Here is a 19,482-nt window from a genome sequence, read left to right as displayed (position 1 = left end):
CATGCCCATTAAGAGCCTCCATAAAAGGCACACACTCGCCTTCCTTCAGCATATAACACACTAGGGGCTTCCTCGTACTCTCCTCAATCATGGACAACTCAATGTGCATAAGGTTGCCACCCATCTTTGTAAATTTTCCTAATCGTTTCACCTTCTTCAAAACCCAAAAATACTTGCTAAAAATGACACCACACTTAAGCCAAAAATATCTCAGGCTACAATAATGGCCATTATTATTAGTAATTATATTAGCATCCTTAGTAGAAGTTAAAGTCATGTGTCGAACGCCACCATCTTCCTCCCAATCTCTTCCATCATTCCTGATACACACAAACCATTTAAAACTTAAACCTTTTTTCTATCTAGCATATGAGCACACGCATAGGAAATTATTAAAAAAACTTTCCTTTTGAACTTCAAAGGTCTTTCTTTTTTGGGCCATGCAAATTTATTATTGCCAGTACCAACTCCTTCACTCCTAGCCATCTGTCCTTCCTGGCTATGTCCTTTCTACCAACTCAGGAGCATGATACAAAAACTTAAAATATGTCTCCAGCTAGGATTCATCATTCTTTATTTCTCGGTTCACTAAATCTCTTACCAAATTTGACAAGGCATTAAATTCCCTCCAAAATGTTAGTCCTCCTAACACCGCCATACCGTCTGCCACACTATTTCCCTCCTGAAATATATGATTCAAATCAAACCTATTAAAATTGGCTAATAGATGTCTAATATCTTCTATCACATGTTTTATGGCCCATCCTTCTTTCATATTACCTTTAACAGTTTCTATGATAATTTTGGAATCACCTTCAATTTCCACTTATTTCCAACCCACGCTCATCACCAAGTTTAAACCCCAATATAGTGCCATCACCTCCGCGGTATTGTTAGAAACTTTCCCTAGCTGCCTGAAATATGCCAAAAGCATCCTTCCCTTGCTATCCCGGACCATTCCTCCTCCCGCGAAGCCTTCCTTCCTAGCCGCACCATCAAAATTAAGCTTAACCTAATTCATAGGCGAAGGTTCCCATCTAGTTCTTTTCCTTGCCAATAGGTTGGAGTTATCAACCTCCAATATCCCCTCCTCCAGTTTCCAGTCCCTGGCCACTTTGACCTCTAGCTCTCCTAAGGGGAATGTCGGGTTTCTCCACTTGCTGCAACTTATATTCTCTACCATATGTTTATAGAATAATGTTATTCCTAAGACCCTTTAAATGTTGTCTAGTAAATCAAATAAAAGTAGTTTAAAAACTTAAAAGAAGTATTCCGATAAAAAGGGATGGTGCTTTCATCAAATATTTGTAATAGTAATGCATTTATACATTTATCATTGTTTATTTACTTCAAGATTGGTTGAATATCTGTAATTGAAATTTTTTTCTTATAAGAAAAATCCACAAGAATGACAAGTACCAGAACATTAACTTTTGTACCATGTAAAATGTACATAACACAACAATAAATTTCAACGTTAAAAATAGTTTTAACAAAAATCTACACAAAAATTCCACTAACAAAATACATATATCTGTTGATTGACTAATATCACTAGAAAACACTTGTTTTAAGTAAATGTAAACTAGAGGTTTAGAAAGTACGGAAAAGTTTAAATGAATCATTTAAAGCACCCTCAAAAAGATCAGACTTTAAGCCTCATAACAAAGTGAAGACAGAGAATAATGCAAATCATTATATATATTTATTATTTATATATCACAAATATATATATATAAAACATATACATTGGAATTTTCTTAATGCGCCAACCATACTAATCCATGGTTTCTGGACTGCTCGCATCATTATAAACCCGTTTAAGACATCTTTTCCACTCCTCTTAAACGGTAAAATGCATTTATAAAATTATCCTACTTCCTACGGGAACCACGTGTACGTCGTTTACTAAACCAAAGAAAAACCACAATTTATAAATGACAGAAGTATCGCTATAAGGTAGCTACTAGCGAGCCTCACTAGATTGTCACCTTGTGACGAGTCCTCTGCAGACAAGGTATGTCGTTCTCTTACTGTTGCTGGCCGGATGTTAGTAAAAGCGCTTAGCCGTGAAGCAAACGCCAAACTGGGTCCTTTCCACTAATAGAGAGATCGTTCCACCGAACGAAGTGCCAAATCCCAGACCCAATGCAATCAGTGACACGTGTTCTTCCACAACACTCAGCAGCGACCTTTCTTCCTTGCCTCCCGTTGAAGTTTTGTTATTTCTTTGGCAAGGGGCGCCCACACAAACATGGAGGATTCCCCATGAAGGATGTCTCGCTGAAAGTGTCAAATTGCGTTCCAATCGTTATCATTCCACAGGTCTGTTGAAGGAAACATTGATGGACGCCAACATGGTCAGTTCCGATAGATCCTGCGGAATTTTCCCACTCAGGCCATTTCTAGACAAGTCCAACTGCTCTGGAGTAGCGATATTTCCAAGAGATGCTGCTATTCTTCCCTCCAATTGATTTCCAGACAGATTCAGAAGCCTCAGACCACTCAGACTTCCAATGCTTTCTGGTATTTCCCCGCCGAGAAGATTGTTTGACAAGTCCAAAATGGTGTTTTCTGCAATCACATACTCCAGGCGGTACTCATGTCCCTTTGCTGCAATCGTCATATCCTGGTTGATTCTTGATTTTGTTTCTTGTGGAGCAACAAAGCCCTGGAGATTTTCGAGATGGGACGGAATGTTTCCAACGAATTTGTTGTTGGACAAATCTAGCATCTGCAAGTGGGTGAGATTTGTAACCCATGGAGGAATAGGTCCCTCAGGTGCATTATATCCCAGGCTTAAAACTCTCAGATCTTGAAGATTTGCAACATACTCAAGAATGACACCTGTCAATCTGTTATTCCTGAAATCCAAGTGTTGAAGGTGCCTGCAGTTGGCCAAGGATGCAGGTAGGTATCCAGAGAATTTGTTAGAATGAGCAGACACAATTTCCAATGAAGGTGGATATTCTACTTTCAGATTTCCATGCAATGAATTGTTTGAAAGATTTAGCTTCTGCAGGATTGTGCAGTTGCTAATTGATCTTGGAACGGTCCCATAGAATTTGTTGAAGCTCAGATCCAAATATTTGAGCATAGTGATATTGAAGAATGATTCTGCCAGCCTGTCTTCAATCTGGTTTCCCTCTACGGCAAGAAGTGAGAGAGGGAGATGGAATATGCTTCTCGGCACACTCCCTGTAACTCCGCCCCATCCGAGATCCAGCCATACAAGACTGCTACAATTCCCTATCTCTGGAGGAATAGAACCCTCAATCTTAGGCATTCCATACATTGATAATTGCTCAAGCTCCCTCGGATTTCCTAGCTCAGGTGGTATTTTACCTGACAGTACATGATTATCCCCCAAAAGCAAAACATTCATGGAAGAGCAATTACCCAGGCTGGGGGGAATTCTGGCTTGTAATCTGTTGGACTGCAGGTATAGAGAATCTAAAAGCTGAAGGGATCCGAGTTCTTGGGGAATGCTTCCCGTTAAACTGTTGTGAGAGAGTGCTATCAAGGACAATTGGGTACAGTTACCAAGAGAAGGTGGGATATGACCGCTCAGTGAGTTTTCTTCCAAGTAGATATAATTGAGATTTTTTAACGAACCCAACACAGAAGGGATTAAACCAATGAGATAATTATAGCCAATGTATATACCTTGGAGAGACGTGCAATTGCTCAATGAAGTTGGAATTCTTCTGCCTAGACTGTTGTTGGACAGCCGGAGGTGCTCTAACTCACCCAGACCACCGAATTCTGTTGGTATGTTCCCCGTGAGGTTGTTGCATGAAACCCTAATGCGCTGAAGCAGTGTACAGTTTGCCAGAGTTGCAGGGGTCGGTCCCCACAACCGATTCCAGCTGAGGTCGAGAAACCCTAAAACTTTGAGCTGCCCAAGCTGCGGGGGGATCTTTCCAGTGAGATTATTACCGGAGAGATTCAAAGTGCGCAACAAGGAGAGGCCTCCCAAGGACGGTGAAATTGTACCTTGCAACCCCAAATTAGGGAGAATGATGGAGACTATCCTTTTAGTCTGTCTTCTGCACCAGATACCATTCCACGAACACACCTTGTCTGCATTCTGAGCAGTCCAGTTGGAGAGGAATTGAGTTGGATCATTTGTAATGGCTTTCCGGAAGGACAAGAGAGCCTCAACATCCTTCTCATCGGTATAACTGGTGGCAGCGCTCCATTCGGGTTCTTCAGCAAGAAGCCTCCCAACCCTTTTATAGCGAAAGAGGTGGTCTACTTTATTCTCCATTTGAGAACGCGAGCCATTGATGTAACCAAAGGACGCAGTCGCCTTGTTAACTGACAACGCCAACGCCAAGCAGAGTATATACAGAGGAACTGCTATTGCTACTGTTACCTCCATTGGCCTTTCTTTCCTCTCCATTTTCAAACTTCGCCTTTTTAAGTAAAAATTATACTCACAGAATATACTTGATTCCTAAATTAAAAGTCTTAAATAATCAGAAAAACTTATTTTTAAAGCTTAATTGCTCAGTAAGCAGTGAATAATGCTGTCCTACATACCAAACGTGTGTATTGACGACCCTTCATACAAATTTCTTCTGAGATTTTCTCATACCAGGATTGTCTCAATTTTATACTCCCCGTGGGAACACGAGCCTTTGGGGCCCGTTTGGCAACGGGAATACAAGCAGAATAGGCATACATAAATTTTTAAAATTTTGAATTCTTCGTTTGGATGCACTAAATCGGAATTGGAATACCAAGTAAAATAGGAATACATATTCTAATTTTTACCTAAAAATGGAGTTTTTCAATTCCGCCCAAATAGGTGTTATTGGAATACGTATTCCTATTCCAGTTTATTTATTTTTAAAAACATAAATTTTGGGGTCCGCAAATTTCCTATCATTGGCTGAACCAAACAGAGAACAGGAATACCTAGCCTCATTTTCTATTCTAGAAGTATTCCAAAATAGCTATTCCTATTCCACTATTTCTATTCCTGTAGCCAAACGAACCCTTGATCTAACCAAAGTCTGCAGTCTTGTTAAAGATTTATTTTTCCCATTCAGCATCAATCGCCTCATGACCGAGCACATTGACTAATGTCAGAAGATTAGTGTAGTACTATTTCTAACGTGTAAGAGCTGGTGTAAATCACAATTATGGAAAGGTGTCGCCATATCATAGTGAAGGGTAATTGAACAGCTGATATGAGCATGGTATTATATCCCACGCATATGTATGGGTGATGTAAAATTTACCCTAGGATCGTATGACTTCCCTTCCACAGGACTCCGCAGTAAAAATATATTTTCTTGACTCTGTGTCAATTGCCTCAAAGGGAAGTTTGTTGACCTTTCTCAAGAATCATTATGTAGCCATTAGCATTGACTATGTTCAAAATCATTATGTAATGTTTAGTCGTCATGCGCATGCATATGTAGTGGTGACTTGTCATATAATAAATGAATGGAGTAGAGAATTTTCATGCCACTACAAGACTAACACTTAAAAAGACGAGGAATTATGTTCAGAGCTATTTTTATGTTCCCATGTCAGCTTTTCAGTACTATATCTTAATTAGACAACCAATAGTTTGTGAAACATATATTTTTTTTTTCCAACTAGGGGAAATATTCAATAGCAATTTAAGTTAATTTCATGCTTTTAGAATTACTAAATTTTAAGTTAGATTTTATCAGTTTTTCTAATGTGCTTTTATAGATGAGTGAAGAGCTTAAACCTAAGATTTCATCTTTTGGTTTTTTACAAATCTCTTTAAAGGGACCCTGGAGTGCAAAGTGGTCAAAAAGTGTCATTTCAAAATGCTCACCCGATGCTCACTATGTTCATGCACCAATAGTCACTCACTCATAAAAAAACAATACTTTTGGTGAAATGTCCCAATTGTCTTTATGACATATCCCAATAGTGGTGCACAAATTAGTCAATCACCAACAAACAAATATTAAAAAGGCTAAAAAAAGATCAACTATTTCTACATGTGTGGTTGATTGTTTGTGCATGTGTGATCAACTCTTTGTACATGTGTGATTGACTATTAGTACATGTATTTTTAGTATTGGGATAGTCTTTTAAGACCAATAATTCGAGATTATCTATGAACCACCATTTGCATATTCTAATTTTGTGCATCTACAAATAATAAATTGTATGCTAGACTTTGATTTTTTTGATGTCACTGTGTGCGAGTTAATTTCTTAAAGCTAAGATTTTGGCTTCTAGATAATCACAGATCTCTATGTAGAAACCATCATACATAGTGGTAAAAAAAAGTCCATTTCAAAGTGTCACCTAGATACCAAGCCCTACTATGCCAATATCTACCAAGTGCATAAAAATAATTAGTATATCCTAATTAATAAACATAATAATACATGATTGTAACATGTATACTATGTGTCATATACATTATTTCTCAGAAAGGGGCTTTAAAAAAAATCATTGAACACCTTGTGTTAATCGTTAAAGATCCCTCCACAATCAAGGGACCATAGTTTGTTATCCCATGAAGGACCTAACTAAATCCAATATGACCCAAAATCTAAACAACATTGGAAGTTCATTTTTATTTGTAAAATATATTATGTACCATTATATCACATGTTTATAAGTGACACCACTAGTTGGGCATGTTTGTATATAAATACAATACATGTTTAATACATAAAATATAATATATTTTGAATCTTAGAACATGCCACTATATCTATCCTTGTAAATAGTGAAGTTCATTGTTTAAAAAAACAAATACACATTTTTTGTGCAACTTGATGTGTATTGAAAATATAAATTCACCAATACTCATGAGCTTGTAGTATTTATTTATTATTAACATAATAAACAATAATTATTATTGTACATAATTTCTTTTGGCACTTTTTTTGTAGGTAGAAATTATCAACATGTATTTTTAGTAGTAGTTATTGTGACACAAAAAGGGACAAGGTAAGATTATGACTTACCATTCTAAACACCCCATGCCATACCTCATTTCTTAGATTAGGGTAAAAATAGGTTTTGTAGAGACCTAAAACCCCAATTCAGAAAGTACATATTACATAAGACATCCAAAAAAGACAAAAAGTAAAACTATGTTGGAGTAATATATAATAGATTTCTTGTCATCCAACAACTAACAAAAATAATACCTATAGTAAGATAGACTACAACAAATAGAAATAGTAAAATAGAAAAAATAACCAACAAAGCAAAAATAACCTAAACCTAGACAATATCCTTCAGATCTTTAACCACTTGTATTAACATCACATCACATTGAGTTCATCTTCAGTATTCTTTGAGGCTCCAAAGATGCTAACATTCTTCTGGTTGATCCTAACCCTTAACCTTTTGTCGGGTCCCTTTGCAGTCTCTAAATCTTTATCTTTGTTGTTTAGATCAACCTTGACCTCAATACCTTGTTTTGTTCACTTTTCCTTTGTCATTCATTAGTTTTAGGACGGAAGGATGAATCTGTCATCAGTGTCCTTAAGGATCTTGTTAATCCTATCCTCACAATTCTTAAGTTGACCCAAATTGTCATCATAATTTCCTTCCATCTTCCTCCTTAGCTTGCTTTCCTCCTCTAGTTTTTTTCTCTAGGCTATTAACTTTATTTCCAAAGAGCAGATTTCATTGTAAGTCTAGCTATCAATGCCCAACAATAAATTATCTTTTTCCTTGGATTTGCTGAGAAAATCGATGTAAGAAGAGATTGTATTAGTCTCATCAGTCACAAAATCCTTCTTATTATTCCTCGAGTGTAAATATTTAGAATTAGAGATATGTAAATATTTAGAATTGGAGATATGATAATCCTCAATCCTAGTAGGAGTATCCTTGTCAATATTTGTCTAATGTACCTTATTCTTTTGGGCATTTTTATCTTTATTTGATTTATTTGTAGGGGAAGGGGAAGCGATGCCCTTATGAGACTTGACAAGGGAATGAGAAATCTTATTATCATGAATTTTTTGGGTGAACTTCTCCCTAGAATCATCATATATTTCCATGCCATCCAACTTAGTTTCTGAATAGTCCTCTGAGACCCTATCTTTATGTTAATCAATAGAGGGAGCATCTTTCTCATCACCTATATCCATCCCATTGTAGGACTAGAAAATGGGTTAAAACCTATCGTACTTTGCACAACCACAAAACCCAATCACCATATGCTAAAAACCAATCTAATCTACCATGAAAACCAATAAAAGTGAAGGAATTAAAACAAGTAAAACACCCTCTTTAATTAATTGTAATTCTCATGTCCTTCTTTCTTCTCCATTGCTGATGTAGCTCCAATTGCCTATAGTGCACACAATTGAAAGCAAATGACAATGATGATATGATGATGGGATGAATGCTATTGAGAGTACTAGAAGCGTGGTTTAGGCCTAATTTGTGAGAATATGGATGTTAAGGATAGGGGTTGAAGACCAAAATGAGTGCACAATGACTGAATTTATAGACAAAATGCAAGAGGTGAGACATGAATGAGGAGATGGACATTTTGTTAACTCAAGTGTGCAACTTGGCATGATATTCCCTAGAATATCTATATGTACAGAATGTATCTTTATAATATGGTGAGTAGAGGGCTTAAACGTGACACACTAAGACTTGATTCTTAAATTAAAAATATTAAATAATTTAAAATTAACTTATTTTTCCAAACTTAATTTCTTCCTTAATGTTGTTTAAAGTGATCCTCAAAGCAGTGAATAATGCTGTCGTACTTACCAGGCGTATGCACTGACGACTCGTAGTAAAAGACAGAAGACAAGAAATTTCTACAGAGAGTATTCTCATACCTGATCTTTCTCATATTTTTTCTCCCCGTGAGAACGCGAGCTTTTGATATAACCAAAGTCTGCAGTCATGTTAAGTCGTTGAGATTTCTTTTACTCATTCCGCGTCAATCGCCTCATGACCGAGTACATTGACTAATGTCAAAAGCTTAGTGTAGTACTACTTTTAACGCGTATCAGGTGGTATAAATCACAATTATGGTACCCGTATGGAATGGTGTATATCATAATGAATGATAATTATGTTGAAGATGTTTCATATATTAAATGAACCTTTACTGGCAGAGCACAATTGTTGACCACACCTACTATTATTTGTCGGGTCCACATGAATACACCAATATTTCAGGTTTGTTAAGGTGGCACTTCAGATTACTGCAGGAGGAATGACGATATTGATAAATAAAATAAATAGCCAAATGAAGACCGTCTTCAGCGAGCCGTATGTCCTTTGGAAGCTCCGCATCGCCTCTTTCAGGTTGCAGTACTAAACCACCTCTGTCTTGAATAATTTTATGCGGCGAACCAAAATATCTTATTTTAACTATTCGTTCACTTAAGGCCCAACTCGTATTTCAGAGAAATAATAGTCAAATGAAATGATTCTGACATAACCTGTACAGTTTGAAAGCTTGTTCTGTTCAGCCCTAATCCATTGAAGAAAATAGCTAAATGAACTCCATTTTGACAAAATCAATGTAATTCTGAAGCTCCTTCAAATAAGTTGGGAAACATCTAAACAGAAACCTAAACGCATATCTCGGCCAGGTTAAGGAGCTCACATTGTTAGTTCTGCTAAATAGGCCGAGACTATAGCTTTCGTTTGCTTCTTTCTATATTAATCAAGTAATCATTTTTAAAAACTGTGTCCAAAGTAATTGGAAATATTTCTATTAAAATATAATTTTTTACAATTTTTATTTTTTTATGATTGATAGCAACTATTTTTTCTAGTTTTCTTTTTAATTTCTGTGTAAAAAACTGATAAAAACTGTGAATAGGCCACTTGACTAGAGACCTAGACCATTAACATGTAGTTGCTCATTTTGCATCCATGCATGCTATTCTTTAAGCATTATTTCTGCTTAAAATTATCGAAGAAGGCTAGGTACTTCAGACTTTACCTCAAATCTTACTCTAGTTACTTCAGACTTTACCTCAAATCTTACTGTTCTCTCCCCTGCAGATTTTGTAAGAGTTCATTGTGCATTGTAATGTGATCCGTTAAGCCTCTCTAGAGGTTCATGCATGCAACAATTTCATACTCAGCACTATGGCAGGGCTCTCCACGTCCTCATTAATTCTAAGATCACCTTCAAAGATCCCCACTTTCACTATCTCGCTGCCAAATGCCTGGTAAATTCCACATCATTTTTCTCTTCCAACTATTGTAATGCCTATTTGTTTTTAGAAATAAGCTCTATAAACTATGGATGTACGTTTCAGTTTTTTATTTCTCTTTGTGGTCCTTTTTCCTAAATTATGTGTCCAAGGTCCAATTTGTTTTTGAATTTGGTCACAAGGTCAGTGCACAAGTTGAAGTGGAAATAAATTTAATTTTAATTTAGAGTCTGATCACAAAACCGAAACCTCAGTTGCAAGATACTAACAAAATGGAAGGTATTTGGAAATCAATTCCGTTTCGGGTATCTGGAAGGAGGTCCCGCATCATTCTGACTATATACAGATCTAGATAAGACCGTGTTTGGGATTTTATATAGTGCTATTAACAACACGTTTAACATAAATGAAACCATTAAAATTAAGGCACTCAATTTGTTCTCTCTATGTTATGCTTTTGAGCCTGTATTTCAATAACTGCAAATGAAAAACAGAGGGCAAGAAGTTGCAGTTAGAGAAACTTTCATTGGTTTTGTGTTTAACAGTAATATGTGTAACTGTCATTCTTTTCTTCATTAAACCTAGGCTATTTTTATTTCTTACAAATATTTGGGGTTCTCTTGAGCTCTTAAATTACAGTAGGGCATTTTTCATTTATAGATATCATTAGGACACATCCAATTTGCAAAAGACAACGATGGATGTCTTCATGTTACAACGAATTTGGTACCTCATGATTGTGGGGCAGTGGAGGAAAGATATGGGAATCGAGCTGATCTGGTTTTCTTATCTTGCATTGAACATATTGAACAAAATTGAGGCAGAACGCTTTGGGAGAACTTATTGTGTTGTATCACTTGGGGGGCATTTTGTGCCTGTATAAAGCTTCTATCAAGTAAATTTTGACACTTTTTTATCTTATTTTACCAAATTGATCTAAAGTTGGATTTATGTGTAAATAAAAATTTAACATTTTTAATTTGAAATCATAACAATTGTGTCTTTTTTTTCGCAACAACTCTATGCCTTAATTGGTTTTATTCTGGCTTATCCATTGGGTTGTTCTTTGATTGGAGGGACTTGTGATTATGCTCCTTTTTTTTGGGTGCAGAATTCTGTAATTTTTTACCATATTTTTTAAAATAGTTTTTCTTCATTTAATTATTTGAATATATAACAAGAATCGAAATTTCAGGGAAAACTTTCTAAGAGGTTTTACACATGATTGATCACTCTTACTCTTCCTTTTCGGAATTGGTTATATATCCTTCATTAATATTCATGCATGTCACTGTAATATGGTTTGTGCAGTCATTCCCTGTTGTCTTCTGGTTTTTGGGTTATTCTTCATTCAAAAATCTCCAAGATGGTTGGTGAGTTTTTAAGTTTCAATGATAGATAGAAGCAATAATAAACTTGAGTTCTTAATGTCTTTTACTCCTTATCACTTGGTATTGGATGAGGTCTACATCATTACCTTCTCACCCAGTATTGGAGCTGTCTCTAGGATTACATTTTAAAGGATTACTTATTGTTGTTGTTGTACATAGGAGGAATAGTTTGAGGTTGGGAATACACCAGCTTAATACCAGCAGGTGGTGAAGTTTACATATCCAAACTTCTTAAAAGATGGAAGAGCACCTTGATTACACAATGTGGACACCAAAACTATGAATAAACTATTTTTTAAATTACTATCTTGATTCACTTATTGATCATTCATCCCTATAATGGGCTTGAAGCCCTTTGAATAATTTTATAAATAGAATACGTAAATGAAATTGAAGCTATCTAAAATGTTCTACTTATGCCCAGCTACCACCAAGAGTCAGTTTGGCCCAAAGAAACACAACTAAAATACTCATGAAATGAATTAACTATTTAAAATGGCTTATTTAAATACTATTTATAGATCACTATGCCGCATTATATTTACTGTTAATGTAGATTACATTTCCAAGTACTGAAACAATTAATTTTTTGCTATTTTAGTAAGTTGTAGTATAAATAATTTTTTTGGTTTTCAATGTATATATTGATAAACTTTATCTTTCATAACACCTTTGGATTCTTGAACTTCTTTCATAGTTTTAAAGTGATTCACACTCTCTTCAAAAGAGAATCTCATAGAGAAATTCTATTCATTCTATGATGCAATTGGATTAGTTCTAAAGGACGATATGTCTTGTAGAACTCTTTACCTAGGCTGATAAGTTCCACTACTTGTCATCACGTCCTTTACTTTTATATCCATATCTAACACCAAAACAAAAAATTACTAGACATTAAACTATCTTAGCTTTTTAACTTCAAAAGAAATGGATTACTTTTTTTGCATACTTGTATCTAGTAGTATGTGGTATAGTCAAGAAAATATTTTTCTCTTTTCATTTAGGGCTCCTTCAATTTATGTTTTTTGATATGTCTATACTCTGTCATATAGCTCCCATTTTGGCACATGATTTCAACGTTGGCATACACACTTTCAAAAACTCAATTTTAGTCCATATCCTATAGTCATGACAATCCCCATCTATCCCTAGCCTAGGGATGGGTTTAACTAGATTAGATACCTCCAAGTTCAAGGAGACATGACCATAGAAGGACACTCCAAAAGAGGATCCTGGCCTAGGGATACCATAGAAATACATGATTCTCTAGTAGGCGATTGAATAGGGGAAGAGGGACTTATTGACCCAAGACATTTAGAGGAGGAAGCCCGGGAAGCCTCAACTGACAAGTCCATAATCTTTTGTTGCATTGGGGTCAATAGGGAGCCTGTACCTCCTTTTAAGGGGTGGGGGAGGGGATCTCACAATTAGACAATTGCATGTTGGCATGGTCCCTAGATCCTTGAGTGCCAAGGGTTTTATAGGGCACAATGATATACTCCAAAACCTTTGGATTCAAGACAAGGATGTTCTACATCCCCTTCTTCCTAACCAAGCCTACACTTGGGATCTCCAATTGTAGCTCAGTAGGTTAGAAATAGCTTCCCCAGAACTGTTTGCAGGAGCCATAACATGAATTTCAGATTTAGACAACTTGGCAGTACAATTCACATCTAAATTTGAAACTTTTTACATCTCAAACATAACAAATCTGCCTTTCCATAGAACAAGATTTGGATATAGGACCCCAACTTGTATTTGATAGTGACTTCGAGAAGAAGAACTTGATTAATTGTCACACTGACATAGATCTTGGCAAACAAGAGTGAGCTTTTGTTTGGGTGACTTTATCAACTGTTAGAAGAGAACCAAAGGAATCTGCTATACCCTTAAAAACCTCATTATTTCAAAACTCCAGGGGCAAACTTGGCAGTCATAACCATAACAAGGGTTAGGTCCAGATTGAGTTTCCATTTATGAATATTAAGGATATTTCTTGGGTTTACTCTTAGAGACCAGGGACTATTTTTATGGATATAAGAGAGGTCCTTGTTGATGTGTGTTTTATGACTCACCAAACAGTAGAACAAAATACCAAAATATCTTATCCTCTCTTGAATAAAGTCTTGAGTACGCTAAGATTGCTAGAAGATCATACAATGACTCCAAGGTTCCTTTAATGCCAAGTCTTGACTGTGGATAAGATTGGTGGTTGATGTGATATGTTGATAATCAGAAGGGGCCTTACATGTTTAGTTAGATTCATTTCAAGCCATACTAGATGTGGGAGCTATCCTAAGGTTTTGCAATGAAGTGCTTTTTTTTTTTGGAGTTTTCACAAAATATGCAGAAATTCAATAGGATAGGGTTCAGGAACTCTATTCTAATCCTAAGGGTAGTGATAAAAAAAAATAGTACTATAGTGGACAAATTCCTCAATTTACCAAATTTCGCTTCACCAAGTTATACTACAACTATGCATGAATTGGTGCAATCTTCAAGAGTTATGCCAGAGATTTTCATATCACCACATAGACCATCATAAAAAACAATGTATACGAATGATAGAAGTTGAGCATATGCATGAAAGGGGTTCAAGCTAACTTTACACAACGAGTTAGAATCAGTAAAACATCAAAAGTATGAACCAAAGGAACTCATCAATACACCATCATATTCTTCATAGTAATCACCACACATTGACTATGCTAAACTTAATCTAATTGAAGAAATTTAGGAGAACAAGCAAGCACTAAGACATGTCAAGTATTCACCAAACTCCAATGAAAAATTTATTATCTCAGTAACTCATAGCAACAATCTCATAAAAATCTCCCTTACAAATGAGAAATGAGGCCTTTATATAGGTCCTCGATTACAATAGGTGGCCTAGATGATCACAATAATCAATGGCCAAGATCGTGCCACATCAACCCTAATTAGGGTTAGGGAAAAGGAAAGGAATCTACATTAATGCAATAAGGAATCCACCACTGTAGTGGGTAATAAATGCCCACTATGCATGCTCATTTAGGAAGGAGTGGGGTGTAATAAATGATCCCTAAGAACACCCACTATGCATTTAATGCATCTATCCTTGATTTTTTTTGTGAAGGGTCAAAATCGATCTAACATTGTTTCCAACTCCTTTGTACTGATGCTTTGTACAGATTCTTGCTTGAATTCTAGAACTGCAATTGCTCTTTCTGCTTTTCCCAAGCTTTCATCCCAATCTAGTAGTAAGTCCTTAGTAGTGTGCATTGTATTTGAGAAGATGGAGAAGTTTTCAAAATCATCTCCTCCATATACATTTAGTTGAAAGAATTCCTCTAACTTGACTTTCAGATTATCAGTTGTCATTTCTTCTTCCACCAATCTCTGTGATAACAAGGATGCAATTGCATTTGATATTCCTTGCTTAATGCTATCAACAATCTTCTTCCATCGACTGGATTCCCTGGTAAAGCTCTCAAACATTTCCTTAGCCATGATCGCTACACTATACCATCGAATAAAATCATAAACATCCCCCTCACTGATAAGTCGACCATTAATCAATTCCTGCTTTGGGGTCTCCATCAGATTTTGAATGTCGCCAATCACCTCTTCTTGGTAAATATGTTCATCCACCCATGATTCCTCCATGCACTGGATCCTAGAGATTGCAGCCAATGCCCTATTGTGCACTTGCACTAATTCTTCTGCATGTTTGAAGGCTACCTCCTGAATTCCTTCAATCCAAATCTTTGCACCTTGAGCAATCTGCTTGATTCTATCAATATCACCTATCATTTCATTGGAAACACCTATTAGAGGGACAAATGATGGACCTTCCTCTCTTACTGGATGAGGCGAGTTATTGATGTACTGATATAAGGTGCAAATTTCTCTTTTCTTCTTTTCATACCCTTCTTCTACTTTCTTCAGCCTATCCTTCAAAGCCAGTGTGGAGTCATCAAATTCTTCCAATATTTGCTCTTAGGAGGCCCGACCAAGATTCACTTCCGTAACGTGATATTCATCTGGAGCAATCTAATTTTTTCCTTTGTTAACTGTGGGAGTCACAATCTGCAAGATTCTGGATCTTGATTCTTCTCTGATGAATTTAGTATATCTTCTTGCTTTCTCTTGTTCTTCTGATCAGTTTGATTAGTCCAAAATTTCCTATAATTCAATTGCTGGATCAACCTCCCTTTGTAGACGCAATTAAATTAATTGCCTCAACCATTCCGAAATGGGTATACTTTGGTCCCCCAAAATTACCATTTGTTATTTCCTTTGGACTACTCGAATGTCAATCTCCTCTTCACCTCCTAGACTATCCATTGTAACCTCAAGAACTATGGCCTCAACACTTGGAAGATGTATTGCTACTCTTGGAGTTTCTTCCTCTAGTGGACCATCTCCATCATTAATCATTTCTCGCTCTAAGATCATAGCGAGACTTTCTTTTGTAGCAATATCTTGATCTCTCCCTCTTTCTTGCATAGACTTTTCATAGGCATTTATACTCATCCTACCATGAATTGGCCTATCCAAATTCTCTTCTTGCTCAAATCTCCTTATACTTGTCCCTACATCCTGCCTTTAAAATGTTTCTATCTCTTGGACACTTGGAGTTTGACTCGGAGAAGAGGGAGCATCTCCATGTTTCTGCTTCTTATTTTGAGGTTCTTGGATGACTTCTTCAATCCTCGAATGCTTTTCTTGAGGTACCTCCTTCCCTTTCTTGGTTCCTACATCTTTGGATGGAGTTCCTCTTTCCTCAACAGTCCCTTCAGATATTTGTCTTGATCTTTCATCCCTAAGTGGTCTATGGCCAAGCAACCTATATGTGAATCCATTAGTTGGTGCAATTAATTTTTCAAGCTTATGCTCAATCCACCACTTTGTAAAATCTATGACTGGTTTTGAAAGAGCTTCGAGATCTGTAATTTCTTTCTTCTTCCAATCATATGGTTGAGCTGTCATTTCTAGATTGAATCCCTTTTGCATCACATTTGGGTCCTACTCCATTTGATCAGGAACCTTGAATATGTTGCATGTTCTAATAATATTCAATGGTAGTCTTGAATGCAACCTTTTTCTAATCTCATTCCCGTCTGTTGCATTTGCCCAAAAGTCTTCAAGGTGAACCTTGTGTTGGTACTTTGATCCTCCTATTGATGAAATCTTGTTGTAAGGATAAAAATCATTCCTTTCTAGATAAAGTGGAAGGTAGAAGAAGTGGAGCTCATTTGATGATCTCTTTGCAGCTTTTAGACATGGGCATACTTCAGTTTTCCCTTCTCCTATGGAAATTGGAAACTGCAATCCCAACTTCTTCTTCCCTTTTTGAATCTTATCAAGATTCACTTTTCAATACTTCCGCGAGAAATATGCAATTTTCACAACTCACTGTAAAAATAATTCCTTCCTGATAGGATTCAAAATCCTTTGTCATGAATTCCCAAAAAACTCCTCAACAATTTTAGAAAATTTTCCAAAAATCTGCTTCCTTGAACTCCTTGAATCTCACTCCTATTCTCAATTTGCTCTTCAAAGTTCTATGTGAGCCTGAATGAATGAGAGGGTTTCTTGTATAAATCATCTTTCAAAAAAGATGTCTTTAAAGCTATAGACTAAAATTAGGCAGTTGCTTTACTTAGCCATCAAGGTTTCCATCTTTTGCACCACTTGTCACTTTTTGCTGTTTGTTTCAAAAAAGTTGCTATTTTGATGCTCTTAGCTTCATGATGAAGCTAAGTATTTCTTTATCCCATTTTGATTTTTATTTTATTTTTATTAATTAAATATCAATTAAAATCAATATTTAATTAATTTCCACGTTTTAATGAAAAATCAAACATTTTTGCAACTTCTCTACGATATATATTTTTTGGATTATTATTCAAAAAATCAAATTAAATATTAGTTTTACCAATATTTAATTTTTTATGTAAATCCAATTTTTTTTTTTTTGAAGGAAAATCATTTTTTTTTGGTTTTCTTTGAATCCAACTTTTCAACTGCTATTCTTTCAGATATTTTCACTTTGCCTCTTCCCTAGCTTCATATCTATCCATAACTTGAGCATATGTAGCTGGATCATAGCCAAACATCGTTCTACCTGTACTTTTCCTCCCTCTTCTTCTAGGGAATATGTAGTGATCTAGAATCTAGCATTTGTATTGAGCCATTTGGAACACTGTGTAAAGATAGCCACCAATACCCATCTACCTGCATCTATCTCCATTGAACTTATTGTTTGAGAGGTCTTGAAATCTAGATAAGGTTGTTCTAAAGAAATTATCATTTGTGAGGAAGAAACATAATTTATAGCAAGGCAGAGCATAATGTTGTTGCCATTGGAGGAATGGTTCTGGAGGAAGTTCAATGATTGGCCTAGAATATCCTTGTTAGAGATGGAGTCGACAATAAAAAGATTTAGAGAGTGTGCCAAGGAGTGCATAAGTGAGGACGCAATAGAGACCACCCGTGTACATATTATTATTTCATTTGGCCATTTCTATATTGTTTGAATGCAACTCTCAATAACAGATCCCTTGTTTGCTCTCAATACCACCACCCTCAATTTCGCCATCTGCTCCAAACTTTCAATCACTGGCATCTCCTAGCTGGTTCTCAAAATCAATGTTTCAATTCTTGTGCAATATTTTAAACCTTTGATTTTCAGAATTCATTCTGCTTCAGGTTGGTCATTGTGACTTCAAAATCTACTTTGCTAATTGGGCACGCGCATATTGTTAAATTCTCCAACCGATTAAGACACATCAAAGAGAATGGTAAAGATTTCAGTTTTGGACAGCCACCGATTGATATATCAGTCAAAGAGAACAAATCTCCAAGAGAATCTGGCAAACTTATCAACAATCCACTCCCTTTTTTACTCTCTTGCAGCCTGCCTAGTTGGACTTGCTTCAAACACCGATCGTCACAAAACAATTACCATCTTCAACTCCTTTGTTCTGAACCATTCTGTACAGGCCCTTCCTCCAAAGGTGTTATCTAGTCCCTTTAGATATTTCTCTATAGCTGTGTTCCTGTCCATATTTGTGTTTGGATGGGAAATAAAGTTTACAATCCCCAATTCTACACTCCATAGTATAAAGCAAGCTTTTCAATGAATGCATCAAATATTCCACGGTAAAAGAAAATCTGTGCTCCATGGTTTAGGGGAGCGAGCTTTTTACTGACTGGAGGATTTTATCCTTTTCACAATATTCCTTTGCTATCTTAGAATCCTGCAGAGTGGAATGTTGACATCGTAGTTTTAAAATAGTTGGGGATTTCATTCAGTTGACCATTCCTTGCTTGAGGTTGACTTGCACTCCATAGTATAAAGTGGGCTTTTCAATGAATGAAGGATTTTATCCTTCATCAAATATTCCACGGCAAAAGTAAATCTGTGTTCCTGAATTTGCGGGGTTGGGCTTTTTATGGAATGAAGGATTTTATCCTCTCCACAATATCCTTCGCTATCTTAAAATTGCGCTCCAAAATTTGCGAGGTTGGGCTTTTTCCATACTAGAGGATTTTATCCTTTTCAAACAATCCTCCGAACTTCATTGAATGTTGACATCGCAATTTTAAAATTGTTGGGGATTTTCACTAGTTGACCATTCCTTTGGTTCCGCTAACCTGCACTCCACAGAATATGAAAAAAAATTGGCAAATTAAAACAAAGGGGGTCCCAAGCTTGGGCGATGGTGACTGGTGGTCACAACAGTCCTCTTGACAGACAAAGGAGAAAACAAACAATTTGTTTACCAGGGTATTGATCTTAAAGCTCCCTTTAAGGGATCAGGTTGAGTTCGCCCACTGCCTAAGCTATTCCACTGAAGGCAGGTATATAGGGGGAACTTCCCAACTAGGGTAAGTCCCAAATCATTCAACATTACATCAATAATCCCATCAGGAATAGAGATGGT

General features: G+C 36.2%; 1 pseudogene; it reads right to left on the bottom strand.

Annotated features, from left to right (window-relative positions):
- Positions 1-1,683: 1,683 nt before the first annotated feature.
- On the bottom strand, positions 1,684-8,891 carry LOC149577611 (uncharacterized; annotated as a pseudogene).
- Positions 8,892-19,482: the final 10,591 nt, after the last annotated feature.

This window comes from Cupressus sempervirens, chromosome 1 (genome assembly GCF_028749045.1).
Source record: "Cupressus sempervirens isolate cs-2001-9-10 chromosome 1, ASM2874904v1, whole genome shotgun sequence".
NCBI lineage: Eukaryota > Viridiplantae > Streptophyta > Pinopsida > Cupressales > Cupressaceae > Cupressus > Cupressus sempervirens.
This window is presented reverse-complemented; position numbering and strand designations above follow the sequence as displayed.